Source organism: Schistocerca cancellata, chromosome 8 (assembly GCF_023864275.1).
Source record: "Schistocerca cancellata isolate TAMUIC-IGC-003103 chromosome 8, iqSchCanc2.1, whole genome shotgun sequence".
Classification (NCBI taxonomy): Eukaryota; Metazoa; Arthropoda; class Insecta; order Orthoptera; family Acrididae; genus Schistocerca; species Schistocerca cancellata.
In genome coordinates, this window is record NC_064633.1 from 493,962,969 (window position 1) to 493,976,140 (window position 13,172).

At 38.9% G+C, this 13,172-nt stretch overlaps 1 protein-coding gene across 4 annotated transcripts in view; it reads left to right on the forward strand.

Annotated features, from left to right (window-relative positions):
• Positions 1-7,651: 7,651 nt before the first annotated feature.
• Positions 7,652-13,172, forward strand: part of LOC126095759 (transcriptional enhancer factor TEF-1) — a 759,916-nt gene continuing 754,395 nt past the window's right edge. For 2 of the 4 annotated variants that reach the window (XM_049910557.1, XM_049910558.1), the window contains exon 1: positions 7,652-7,791. The gene's annotated coding sequence lies outside the window, so the exon portion shown is untranslated. The remainder of the gene's footprint in view (positions 7,792-13,172) is intronic. The other 2 variants (XM_049910560.1, XM_049910555.1) reach the window with 2 other exon arrangements.

Here is a 13,172-nt window from a genome sequence, read left to right on the forward strand (position 1 = left end):
CCTTGTATTTTATTGCGCTACAGGTTGAAATTTTAAATTGTTTACTGCTTGTACAGTTGTTATTTTACCGTGCTAATTAGTGTAAAAAATAATAATTTTGTTTACTGCCAACAAAACATATCTAGAAAAGTTTTGTAGTATGTTTTGTTTACTATTATTTTGTTATGACATTCGCAAATGTACCCCTACTTCGGCTACACAGCGTTGCGCTTGTTATACCTTTGTCGATATTCATCTTACTATCTCTCTCAAAGATACATCTATTCCGACAACAGTGGTACAATGTCATCGACGAATTTTAAGTTTTCTAATTTCCTTTGCGAATTAGTCCTCGTTCTATTTTATTGCTAGCTCTTTACACGGTGTTCCGAAACTGCTCGTTCAGTATAATGCAGAAGGAAGAGAACATCAAAACGCACATATTTAGTTATTGAACATATGATCGCTGACAGTAATTTATATTATTAGGAACACTTTAAACAGAAGTTAGTCTATACTGCTAACTTCAGCAGTGGAAGTCGTAGGGACTGCTCGCATGCGCGACATTGGTTCGTATGCACGCACTACATCGTCGGACCATCGATTGCCGTGTCCGTTCGATGGTACCAGCAGCAACGGCAGAATTAGAGACGACATAGCGGTTTGATTCACACAGTGTAGTGTAACGACGTAAGTTTCTTATAAATGATTTTCGTTTGACATATGACCATGTGTAGACTTCGTCACCTACGTCAGTTACAACCCACTTCAAAATTATTTATATTCTTTTTAAATTGTCTCAGAATGGTTCTTGAACGAAACTGTAAAACATCATTTGAGTCGTATGCACAGAATTACGTCACTCGGGCCAATTGGTTTGCATAAACTTTTTCAATTTAGATTTCGTTTGTTTCTCCTCAGAAATTATATTGACACACGTTATCTTGATTTAATCGATATTAGAATCACACATTGAATAAACTTTTGAGATTCAAAGTTGCGATGAACGCTGTCAAAATGCAATAATCTTGTCGAATATATTATTAATCAATTCACATAATTCTTCATAAATAAATCCTCAGAGCACGTATTTCAATTTTAGTAGCATCCACTAGTTTATTATCTTCCTACATACAGACGTGAACCTGAGCCTTGACGAGACAAAACTAACATTTTCAATAAGATTAAACTTCCTATGATATCATTGTTGTACAGAACATTACAGATTTTCATTTATTTTATTTTTTAGAAGCACGACGCAACAACTCGGTTCCAGGATCTTCTGTTGCTCTTTGGTTGTCGACCCGCGACGTATAGTGGCCAGCAATTTTCTCTCTGGTCCCGGCAGCGAAGATGCTGTCTCCGTTCGTTGCGCCGCTCTCTCCGTACATGAAACATAAAAAAAATACAAAACTTTAGAAAATTCACAACCATTACAAAAATATTACAAAAATACATAAACAAAACTAAATTAAGCTTATATTCACCTGCAAACTGGGCTGACACTGGTGGATGGGTGACGCTTCAATTTCGCCCCACTACAACAGGTGCTTCACGTGTCCCCAGAGAAAGAACTCCAGACTCGTGAGGTCAGGGGACCTGAGTGGCCAGGCCACAGGGACACCTCGGCCGATCCACCGATTCCTCACAGCGCGGCTGAAGTGGGCTGGAAGTGCATCCTTTGTCTGACATTGAGGTACATCCTCCAGCAGTTCTGGCAACATACGTTCCACGAAGATGCGATCTGTCTGTAGACGCGGAATGGAAGAAAGTACGATCCAGTCAACCTGTCACCTAGAATACCGGTCCACACGGTAACACCGAATCGCTGTTGACGCTTACCTATGAATCGGTGTGCTACCAAGCAGACCCGAGACCTAACAATCGGTACACAGAGCAATTTCTAATGTCAGTACACATTGTCAGTGACACCGAAACAACAGCTTAACGTCAGCACCACTAACAAAACGTTTCCTAACATTAAAAGCTGATTTCAGGGACATTAAGTTCATCATCGAAATATTTTTGTTTTGGTGTTCTCTACCTCTTATATTAATAACAAAGGGGATAAGCTGCAACAGTGTAATTATTATCAATTACTGCCCCCCCCCTTCATGTCTTCGACTCTTACTGCTATCTAGTTTCTATAAAAGCTGTCGATAATCTTTCGTTGCCATTACTTAATACCTTCTACTTTTAGAGTTTATTCCAATCCACATATCCAGTAGCTTCTTGCGTAGTTACAAATGTTATAAATGTCAGTTTATTGTGCATCAGGCCATTTTCTAAGGTAAGCTTTAGGGTTAGTATGGCCTCATGTGTTCCCACATTTCTCAGAAACCCAAACTGATCTTCCCATACGTGCGTGTCTACCAGTCGTTCAGTTCTGGAGTAGATTACCGATATTAGTATTTCACAGTCGTGATTTATATAAAAATAAATTTGGATAAAGTTAGAAATTTGAATTCCGTGAATCACACCACTTACCGCGTCGAAATAAGCACGTGAAAATTTATTCCAGGCCCAAAAGAATGTGAGCCTCTCAATTTGGCATGAATGGCTAGGCGGAAGATTAACCTGACCGCCGATGGAAGTAGGAAATCCATGTTCGGTTCGTTTTTCTGGCACAACTCTCCAACTATCCAACAAAACTTGTAACGCCGGAAATGCTTATCCTCCTATTTCCATCTATTGTACTACAATTCTTTTTCCTTGTTTTGTTACCTCAAGATATGACAGTTCTGTGTCTTTATATATTGTAATTGTTTTACTATATATATATATATATATATATATATATATATATATATATATATATATATATATATTTATGCATTTATGTCGATGTATAATTGGTTTGTTTCGTAAATATTATTTGTATTTTTACGCTGGGTCTTGCCTAGGGAAAACTATGCTATCGAACGAATACGTCGATAGGTCGTGTGGAGAACCAGAGTGTTTAGGATCTTTGGTAGTGTTAACTCTGTCGCGTGGAGCACGGGCTGAGCAGAAGGAGTCTGGCTGGAGCAGTGCGGCTGAGCAGGTGTGTTGTGTGACGCTCCCGCGAGTTGCCGCGCTTTCGGGGTTTGGCAGCATGTAATTGAGCTCGACTGGCTATGACAGTTTCTGACACGGTGCCGCGGACGGAAAGCATTAGCTGGCGCACATCAAGAGCCCGTTTCTTCTGGTGACAGTGTCGAGAAGAAGGCGCGCCACCTCCAGCTTCTGCAACAGCGACGGCCGACAATGAGTGACTGTCGGCACCTCCTCGATCGACGGCTTCAAACCTTCAATCAACCAACAAGGAAGATTGGAAGCACGTGAAGTTTTAGAACTGTATGGCAGACCTCAGCTTTTCAAACTTTTAAAATTGTTGCATCGCAAAATTACAGCAACTTAGCATGAACCTTTGTTGCTCATTGTCCCAATTGCATTGCCAAGCAGGGTCCCTTTCTTTTCCGAAATGAACCCGAGTGTCGTTGAAATTCAAACGCCAGCATTAAAGTATTATAATTCGATTTCGCTGCTTTAATTTCAAAGTTCAGTTAAGGCATTCATAGCTGGCTACAATATATAGATTACACAAGCACAAATTAAGAGTGCGAGTTTTGTTACCGTATTTTAGCTTACCTGTGACTGCAGTTCAGCTTGGTACGTACTAAATTTTACTATTGTTAATTGTTCAGAATAGTTTAATTCAAGTTCAAAGTTAAATCTCTTATTTCTATGATTCTTGAGTTTCTCCCGGCGTATTTGATAATCAAAATATCCACGGGTATGCTGCCGGTCTATAGTGTCCAACGGGCACAATATTTCGGCGATCAAACATGTCGCCATCATCAGGTGAACTGACGGACTGAGCTCCGTGCCGGCACGTTCACAGGAGCTCAGTCCGTCAGTTCACCTGATGATGGCGACATGTTTGATCGCCGAAATATTGTGCCCGTTGGACACTATAGACCGGCAGCATACCCGTGGATATTTTGATTCTCTTATTTCTAAATTGCGTAGATTCAAGTAGCTTTTGAAATGATTGTTGAGGTAGCCCAAGACTAACCGTATTTTACTGAATTTCGATGTGCTTCAGAAAGAAAGCTCACTATTAATTTCAGTCACTAAATTAACTTTCAATTTTCTGGTTGTATTAATTATTTTGCTAAATTAAGTCAGAGTGTAGCGAAATTTATTACTATTCACAAACTTTCAGTTTTCACACTACACGTGTCAACCTTCAGTTGCCACGCTTCTAGTGCTAATTATATGTGTAATAACCTTTCTTTTTCAGTTACTATAGTAATTGTCCTTAGGACTGGCGACCGTAATTTCCCCCAAATCTCAAATATCTAATTAGCGCCAATTAATTGTTAACGTGACGACCGCACATTTACTTTCTTTATTAACTTTACCCCTTTTTAAAATTAATTTCCACCAGTTTCATTTGCATTTTTCCTTTCATTTAGATGTAACCCTTTCCTCCCTCTTTACCGACAGGTTAACTTCAGTGACGATTGCTTTTCCCAAATTTCCATTAGGTACACGCGGTTTAATTTTTCACTGTCATTAGGGTCGATAAGTGAGGGGGAGGTTACAAACTTCTAAAATAGTGTTGCTAATACCTGAACAAAGAGGAACAAAGAATGTGAATTAAATGCAACCTCTAAATTTGTGGAACACTGATTATAGAAGCGTTGCGCAAGAGATGGAAACCCACTTGACCACGGTAGTGAAAGGTGTTGCAGAAAGTAACCAAACAGCTCTGTACAGGCGAATTATTCTCAAAACCATTGTCAGCAAACTGATTCGCTTCCATTTTCGAAGCGTCCAAAGTTAAAGATGCGTCGTTCTATGGGTTAAGGCACTTGTCGAGTCAATGACAATTATTACATTGTTGAAGCAATGGAAAACTAGGCTACAGTCGCAGGTTCGAATCCTGCCTCGGGCATGGATGTGTGTGATGTCCTTAGGTTAGTTAGGTTTAATTAGTTATAAGTTCTAGGCGACTGATGACCTCAGAAGTTAAGTCGCATAGCGCTCAGAGCCATTTGAAAACTTGGGTGTGGTGAGCGATTCCTCAAATTCCAAAAAAGTATGATAATAGAGATCAAACCTCGAAAAATCGTCAGTGGACACTGGATACGAGATATCGAAATTCTTAGGGGAATTCCTCAAGGTCACTAATCATCCGTGTCACTGTAGGTGTGCGATTGAGTCATTGCTCTATTTCTTAATTTGAATGTTTCAGAAAGTAAGACTATAGAATGAACATAGTCTGTAGGCCAACATAAATCACAAGGAGAAAGGATTTATGAATGGCCACCGGAAATAGCTGCAGCAAACCTTAGATATACCCAAAACAAGGCAGAGGCGTAACGAAAGAGAACAGAAACAGAAATCTGTACCATAAGCACAGCTTTATAATTTGTGTTATCCCTTTAGAAACACTGTACCTTGGAAGATGTTTGCCCATACCGTTGAGAATTGCATCTAATATCGCAAAAGAAGTTGGTCAGCTCTTCTTGTGAGAGGCTAATAGACATTCAACGCAAAGCTACAGAAGTCTTCAAGAAGACCATTCAGGAAGTATGACAGTATTATTTTAAATAGCAGAAACAAGAGATTTATAAGTGTAAGTATATCTTCAATAAATTTAAAGTTGAAACCTCTAAGAACTTGGCTGGTTAAAATTAGCTACATGAAAAGAGTAGCTAAAGAGTATTTTGTCGTGAAATAACAAAAAGGAGTTAGAGGAAAAACAGAATGAAGGTAAGGAATGCGCCTAAATATTGGGAAAATATATGGAATAACATTAGTAACAAAGCGTTAACAACTGATATAAAGACCAGCTGTTACAGCGTAGTAAATAATATTGTAACACATAATGATACGCAGTATTCAGAGGAATGAGAGATCAGTTCTGCCTCGAACATGATTTGTCTGGTACTATAACTAACCGTTTTACTAGGAAAGGGTAAAGCGATATATAGATTCGAAAATGTCGTAAGGCAGACTTTCTTAGAAAAAAGAGACTGAAGATGCATCACTACAGTGTAACTTACTCCTCCGTAAGTGATGTACTTTCCAAAACAAAAGAATGAATCTACTGTGAAGCTATACGGTAATTTTGTAACTGCTTTATCCTTAAGAATTACTGCGTTCCATCGAGGGACATAGAGCTATATTAAGGTGGAGCATGCGAAGAAATAACAAATACAACAAATGCAATTTTGATGATAGAATATGTTGAAGACCGCAATTCAATAGAAAGTGTGTAACACTTCACTGGGAATCAAGCTACAACACAAATTCTGCAACGACAAATATGGACACTGATGGACTCCATGTACTCTCGAGATATTTATGTATGTCATGGCAAATAACCACGTGAATTGAATTACATTGTGCTGCATGGCTTCTGTTCATTATCCTTTTTTTTTTTTTTCGCTGTGATGTGTGCATGAAGGTTACTGATTTGAATGCAAATGCAATTTGCAGATAATTTTTAGGAACTCGCGAATTTCATTATGTGCTTTAGTTAATTTTATGTACAAAAAAGTAGTAGTAAGAATGTTTACGCGACTGATCATGATAAGCTGGAAATTCGGGTCCTGGCAATAATTTTCATGTGACACATAAGAGGTGGGATTAAGACGTCTAATGCTGTAAGTGGCAGGATTCTCGAAATTTTTGTTCCGTGCTCTGATTAGACAAAGATTAGGGTTTCCATTGTGTCCTTAAATCCGTTAAGATAAATGTCTGGCTAGTTTCTTTGAAAAGGACACGGCCGATTTCCTTCGCCACTCTCACAGAACATTTATTTTTTAAGGACTTTTTTTGTAATGGAAATACTTCACAGTTGACAGAGAATTTCGGCATATAAAATATTATACGAAGCGGAAGTAATTCTTCTGTTAAGTCTCAGATTTACTCAAGTCACTGCATTTAGACAAACATATACATGAAATGAGAAGGTACAAATTGCTTTTTTTTATGTTTGTTTCGCTGAATATAATCTTAACTCTAGATTGATAAACCCTCGTAAAATTTAAGATTGCAGTGTGGTACAAAACAGGACATTTTGTACTTAATTTTATATGTAACATACCACTGGAGATCTAATAAATATAATTAACTAATGCGTAAGCTACAAATTAAGACTTCCTATGAATAAAATGTGGGGTAGTAAACTTGCGATGTAAAATCTTCCTCCGTTGGTATCCTAGGATTAATCTCGTACTTAAAATGAAACGCACAATGTGTCTGCTAATACGGCAATGGTTTTTAACACTTTTGTTACATCGTAAAAGTGCTATGCGGTGTGAAACGAAATACAAACTGACGAACTGCGACAAGTCATCAGACGATATTCAAAAGAAAGGCAAATTGTGTGTGATTCTCGTTTAGTCATGTGTGTGAATTATTATAGGCACTATTTCTGAAATATGAGCTCAGGAGGTAACAGTGACGCTATGAAGTTTCACAGCGTTTCTTCCCGTGCGCTACTGCAGCTTGTCGGTGCAACGAAGTGGCTACCAATACGTAAAGCAAACGTTTCACCTTTGTCTCTGACGTAATGCTACGTCACAAAGTGGTGGGGAGCGAGGGCGAGCAAGCGTTGGATCAAACTACAGATTCTCCAACAAGCCGCCTGTGACACCATATGCGCAGACCTGCTGCGCACTAGTCCTGTGCGTTGTCTGGATTCTTTGTGCCATTCTTGGCATACCAAAATCAGACTTACTCTTCATATTTACGGACCAAATACCGTCCTAATTTCAAGCAAACTCGCCGAGGAGGTGTGGAACTTTCCCTCTGGTAAGTAATTTATACGTTTATATCGTTTTAATACAGTACATGCAGTGTATATGTAGAAATACGAGCCAGAATGCTAGCAATGTGATCGCGATTCCTCCAATACTTTACATACTTGTCATGTTTGCCACTACAAACTTCCGGCGACGGTGAGATCGAGTGTACGGTGCGCCGCGGCAAAACGCACATTTGTGGTGTAACTAGATGACTTACTCAAAATATCGTGTGCTGTTTTGGTGTGTATTGATCGTACTGTAAGCAGTGTTAAGTGTGGTTAATAGGAGAGAAGCGAGAAACGCAAGGAAGAAAATTTCTAGCAGTTCGGCTGCTGATGCAAGAAAACGCGCTCTATCACCGATCGTCGTCGCAGGCGTTTTATAATGTATTTATGTGATGTAGTCAGTATACATGTTACCGTGGTGTTGTACTGAGCCTCGTAACGTTCAACAAGGTTAATTTTTCTTACGAATTATGATATGTGTCAGGAACGAGCTAAGTGTATGTAAACCAGCTGGATTCAGCCAACAAATAAACAAGCAAGTATCATTTACATCATATAATATATTGATACTTAGAATACACGTTTAGTATGCAGCGATCGCTTTGTTTTCATTTATGCGTAAATTGCCGTTCGCTGAAACAATAGTAATTACTACTAAAATTATGAAAAATGTTTTTCTTTGATTCGTGAAAGTTTTTTAGTTGTAAACGGAGTATATTTTCAGTGACATAACATGCAGTATTGTGTTCATCTTCGTTGTTTGTTTATTTACGTCCATAGAATTGTTTGGAACCGTGTTTTTGATGATTCTAAGCTATCATTGAGGGCTTTGAAAAGAATGTAATGATCTGAGATGTGATCGAAGTATTGACTAGCTTGTTTTCGTACATTCTGTTACCTTGTGTGCATTTTCCTCCAATTTTTGACATAAGTGAGCTACTGTACATGGCTTATGTAAATCATGTGTTTTGTTGACATTTCGAAATCTATTATTTTTGATAGCGAATACCTCAGTGTAATTGTATTTTTCCTTTTTTATTATTAAGCGGAATTTTTCCTCTCATTCAACCTTTCGTAATCTTAAGTCAGTCTTCTTCTTTACCCAAAAATATTAATCTTTTGAAATCTGTCACCATACGGTAACAAATACTAGTACGTGCGTACAGCAATTACACGGATATTCTTGATTCTTTGACGCTTTCAGAACCCGTTGAGCAATTTATGCATTTACCTTTTATCAGGATCAAAGCAACTTAAGGACTCTTGACTAGAATTGCTAAAGACTATAAAAATAGATTTGTCAGTATTGCTTTGCTATTACTGTTTTAGATCGTCAAATGATCTTTAGAAAGCATTGCCTTTTCGTGTAACAGCGCTTGAGAGACTTTGGCAAGCAGCACAACGCTTGCTCACCCAAGTTATCTTTAGATGTAAGCAAGCGCCAGCACAAGTTATTTTGGGAGGGGGCAAAGCTGAAACATAGTGTAACAAACAGAACAGCATGGCTGCATGATGCCGGGTCGAGTCCCCCTCCCCTCCCACGCAACTTACAGCGCGCTTTGTTTTCTGCTCCCGGTTACTTCACAGGTTGCGCGTTGTGTGTCAAAACGCTAGGCGTGGCTCGATTTGTCGACGGACGTTCGCAACCCCAGTGTTTGCTTTCTGATACTAGTAGTCGTTTAGCGCCAGTATAAACTCATTTATCCGCGAAATGCTGTACCGTTCTAGGAAACATTAATGAGCGACACTCATTTCATGAACTTAAAACGAGTATTAACAACTGCTGACTTTATTCGACGCTATATCATTTGAGCGAAAATGCCAGTTGCCTCTTACCCAACAAAGTACTGTTATTGTAATTGATAAAGGCATGATAAAGGCACTTTCTGTCATTCGCGAAGGTAGAAACAACATCACGGTGGGAATATAAACTTCATTCGCTTCGTTCCAAAACTCATTGTCAGCCAGTCTGAAACAATGAAGCCTGCAAACAATTTTGGTTTTCGTTATCATTACATTTCTCTCTGTGAACTACACTGTAATATGATTTATAGCAACTGCCGTTTGCGAAGAACGTCTTAACGTGAAAAACAATGAAAAAATATAAGGAACTAATCGTCGCGCGCGCTCTTTTGTGTGTGTGTGTGTGTGTGTGTGTGTGTGTGTGTGTGTGTGCAGATTATTTTGTACAGTGGAAAAATTTGAACTGTGTCCTAAGCCACTAAATAACAGAACAGTGCAGTTTATATTCGCAGATTTGTAGAAGATATTTAAAAGATGCAAAGGTTGTTACACAATATAATTTTTGTTAATATGGTTTGTCGCATGCGTCTGTAATTCATACTGTACCTTGCACTAAATAATGGTAATAATTATTATTAAGTAGAGGTTGGTTTAGTATCTACGTCATGGGCGAAATAAGTACTCTGTGTAAAACAAAGTTGTTGACAATGACAAAGGTAACACTGACGGATGTCCGTGTGAAGCAGTTCTTACGTAATCTGCGTAGTCACTACATACGTGTTGTTCGTGTCGGTAATGTTAGATAGAAAAGGTCGAACCGGTAGGTTGCGGAGCAGCTGAACACGGTCAGGGTATCTTTCGATCTGACCGATGTTTCATTTCTTGATAGGTGAACATGGAATAGAGTAAGGAATATACGCACTGTATAGACGTGCTACGCAATCGCCAAGGATGCCGAAAGCTGGAGGGGGATCGGTTTAATTCTGGGCGGAAATCTAAAAACACTTCATAAATTGTTTTTAATTCGTTGATGTTATTTGTGATTTTTTTCCTCCTGTCCAGCTGAATGTAAAAGCATTACTCTCAGACGTCAACCACCTAGGGCATTGCTAACAAATCTAGGAGACGTGCAAATTCCATGTATATGTGAAGTGTTGTATGCATGTTAAAAGTGATTTTGTTGTTGCTTCAAATTCAACTTAGAATTTTCAATTCTTTCAGTTCCTGTAAGCTTAAGTAGTAATTGTATTATTTTAACATATTTTTGGTGGATGAGTGGTTAGGGCGTCGAACTCTTGCGCCGAAGCTGACGGATTCAAATCCAACAGAAAACTGGATTTTTTTTTTTAAGGCTGATTAACAATCCACTGCATGCCATGTCGCATGGGATACAGCCCTTAAAAGAACCTTGAATTATCTTCAGATTGCTTTAGACAAAATTCACGTCTCGTTACGAAAATGGTGTTTGGTGGCATAGAGACGGAATAACGTTCATGAAAAAGCAGCCGTTGTACTTCAATATGGTTACCAAACCAAATGATGGGTCATTACAATTGTTATATTATATTAAGGAAATGTTATTACAAATAGAGTAGCGTTTTATTTAGTTTTTGGATGGATGGAGGAGGGGAGGGGAGGAATATACATGAGTATTGGGAGTAGGGATGAGCAAAAAAAAAAAAAAAAAAACAGTAATAGTCTAGGTGCCAAAATACCTAGAGCCACCCTGACATGATGCGTAGAAACTCTCACAGATGGTTCGCCTCATTGTCACTAATGTTATACTCTGCACGTGCCAGCAATTCAAATTAAACCATAAAAGTAACTGTAACGCTCCCTTCCGTGGCATGACAGACTCAAGAGTTTGTGATGTCGAAAAGTTGAGTTTTATTAGTTTCATGCGGTAGTTTACAGAAGTCGTAAATAAATAAATAAATAAATAAACAAACACCACACCCTCCATGCCTAATAACTCACTGAAATCCTTCAGACATGTCATACACCTAATGATATCGTATAATAAGGACCTGCTTTATTCGTTCATTTACTTTTAAAATGGCACAACAAATTTTAATTAAAAAAAAGGTTCAAATTGCTCTGAGCACTGTGGGACTTAACTTCTGAAGTCATCAGTCCCCAAGAACTCAGAACTACTTAAACCTAACCAACCCAAGGACCTCACACACATCCATGTCCGAGGGGTCCGTAGGGGTCGCGCGTTTCCAGGCTGTAGCGCAAAAATTTTTATTCATTTCTTGTCATTCTCTCCCTACCCGCACCCCACTAATTATAGCTGTTAATATGACAGCGCTTGCCTTAATGCTGTTACCCGAGAATAGCTGTTTTTAACCAAGATGTTGAATTAATGTTTTTGGAACTTTTAAAATTCTCGATTAATAGTGACCCAACTCCTGAAGTATCCCATTTCTTTACAGTTCATATTTTTACAAATATATATTCCATAACACAGCCTTATCTTGGAATTTTACTTATTGTTAATACGAGAGATCGTTTCTCAAATAGCGCTGTTGAACACAATCACCGTACTTTGCATCGGGTCTGCTTCAGTCTTCAGCGTTGCTGGAGCAGCAATGCCCCTAGAACTAAAGTAATTTGTCGATTTCAAAATGCATCTCGGTTTGAATTATAAAAAGCCGATTTTCGTCGAACGAAAATCTCGTTTCCGAATCTGAGAATATGTTATAAGCAAAGAAAAAGCAGCAGGTTGTGAAACACTCTAACGATCGATACTTGGCAGTCACGCACTACGCAGTACCGTTGTCTAAAGAACGATGCAACAATTATTTTTTGCAGATAAAAACTACACTTCATTAATGGCACTCCAGTGTAACTATCTGGCTTTCCGAACCCCAGCTCCGTTGTTAAACGATCCGAGCACGTTCCACAAGCATGTGTAAATCTGCAGTGTCCTTCAGATTGTTCCAAATTGTTTTGGAAGGAGGAGGCGCAGCTGGATTTTCATCTATATGGTTTGCATAATTGTATTTGATGCCACGAATCCAATACTGTCTCGATACTTTCTTAAAGCAGGAATTGACAGTGCAAACAGTGGTGAACAAAAATAAAATATAAATAAAAATTATATTGTTATTTCGAACTTACTTAAAGAAACCTCTCATTGCTTCTGACGAAACATTGCATGCTTTTAGTACTGAGAAGCTTATTGACGAATAGCGCACTTTAAAGAGATACATTAAACTTCTGTGCGAATCACCAGTAGCTGCAAACAGGAGAGTGATCGCTAGCCTTGCTGTAGGTACACACTCATATAGAGGGGTCCAGAAAAATGTACAAGCCAATATTAACGGAACTAAATGGCATGAAGTTTCCATTTTTGCTCGGGGGAGGGGGGGGGGGGAGAGAGAGAGAGAGAGAGAGGTTATTTTGTGTTCAAAGTGAACTCCATTAGCAGCCAAACAACGTCGATGACTCTGAACTGTTGAACGAACTACGGCCGTCACTTGCCGGTGTAATAGCGGCACAGACCGCCTCTTTGGTTTATCGTAGCTCATTCAGTGTAGAAGGCTTCTGTTGATAAACTTCATTTTTCAAGGTCCCACATGGGTAGAAGCCAAGAGTTGTAAGGTCTGTAGACCGTGGTCGGTGCTCAACAGCTTCT